The 1726-nt window shown below is 47.2% G+C and overlaps 1 non-coding gene across 1 annotated transcript; it reads left to right on the plus strand.

The window, feature by feature from the left end:
• The first annotated feature begins 1126 nt into the window (after nucleotides 1-1126).
• On the plus strand, nucleotides 1127-1314 carry LOC140394666 (U2 spliceosomal RNA). The gene has a single exon (XR_011935960.1). It is a non-coding gene; the product is annotated as a U2 spliceosomal RNA (small nuclear RNA).
• The last annotated feature ends 412 nt before the right edge of the window (nucleotides 1315-1726 follow it).

The raw sequence follows: 1726 nt of genomic DNA on the forward strand, positions 1-1726 counted from the left end.
GAGAAAGGAGGGCGGAACGTACCCAACGCCTCCCTCATCCTGTTGGCCACCTTTGTGTCCAGCTGCATCAAGCTGTGCGTGGACCCCCAGTATGCAAACACCAAGTGTCACTACATACTGAGGTTCTACCTGTCCCCGGTGTTGCGAAGGATGGGCCTGGCCTCATTGCCGCGGAACGCTCCAAGTAGTTGGACCGTACCGTACCACCTGTCCTTTGTGGAAAAGTTTTTGAAGGAAAACACCTTTGACCACAAGGCAATGAAGCAGTGGTCAGCACGTAATGTCCTCGAGGCCCTCAGGGAAAAGGAGACCGTGGAGGACGTTGGATGGTTCCCTGAGCAGACTGCCAGAGTCATCTGGCAGAACGCCTCATCACCAGAACTTTCAAACAAGCACCAAGACCTAGCTTGGCTGGTGGTGAGAAAGGCCCTCCCTGTCAGATTCTTCATGCACACCCGAAGGCTCTGCACCAATGCACGCTGCCCTCGGAGTGGCTGTGGGGGAAATGAGACGGTCACACACCTCCTTGTGGAATGTGCCTTTGCAAAGAAGGTCTGGAGAGAGATGCAGTGGTATTTGTCAAGGTTTATCCCAAACAGATCTGTGACACAGGACTCTGTGCTCTACGGACTGTTTCCAGGGACACACACCGAGACAAATATCAACTGCTGCTGGAAGGTCATCAACTCGGTAAAAGACGCTCTTTGGTCTGCCCGAAACTTGCTGATCTTCCAGTGCAAAGAATTGTCCTCGACCGAGTGTTGCAGACTGGCACATTCCAAGGTCCAGGACTACGTGCTGAGGGACGCACTCAAGCTTGGGGCAGCTGCCGCCAAGGCGCAATGGGGAAAGACCACAGTGTAAAGTCTTTCCAGCAAATGTACACCGAGGGGCGCGTAACAGTGTAAAGCCCCTCGGTCTGGGCAATCAACACTCCAATGAATAAAACAAACATGCCACTGTAAATATTTCAGAAGGAATGGTAATGTAAAGAGTGATATGTGTACGACAATATCAAAATTGAATGGAAGAAAGTCAAGGCAACATGTAACCCTGCCGGAAATGTACAGTCAAGACAATTTGAAATGTTTCTGTAACGCTCATGATAAATTTTTATGAATAAAGTATATTTTTTTGAATTAAAAAAAAAAAAAAAAAAAATCTGTTCTTATCAGTTTAATATCTGATACGTCCCTTATCTGGGGACCATATATTAAATTGATTTTTGGAGCAGGGAGATGGAATAGGGGCTTGCTCCGTCCACTCCACGCATCGACCTGGTATTGCAGTATCTCCAGGAACGGTGCACACCACCCCTTTATGGGGAATTTCAAAGTCAAAAAACAGCTCAAACACATACAAATATACACTTTATTCACATTTCTTTCATCACACAACAAAACGCTTCGTCAAGTGGCTGCTGCTACTCAGCTTCTACGGGGTGTGATGAAGGATGACGAAAGGCCTCATCTTACAAGCACAAGGGGGAAAGCAAACAAATTCAAAATTGACCACCCATTTCACTGCAAAATCCTACCAACTGTCCTGGCTTGACACAATTCACACCTCTCAAACCTGGGGTTACCCCATCTCTGGATCTGTAAAGATTTAATCACCTGCTAATGCTCGCATTCCAAGCATTGTCTGGCATCTTTGAATCTGTCTATATATATGTTTCTGGAGCATACCTCTTCATTCACCTGAGGAAGGAGCAGCGCTCCGAAAG

The sequence above is a fragment of the Scyliorhinus torazame genome, chromosome 17, assembly GCF_047496885.1.
Source record: "Scyliorhinus torazame isolate Kashiwa2021f chromosome 17, sScyTor2.1, whole genome shotgun sequence".
Lineage (NCBI taxonomy): Eukaryota > Metazoa > Chordata > Chondrichthyes > Carcharhiniformes > Scyliorhinidae > Scyliorhinus > Scyliorhinus torazame.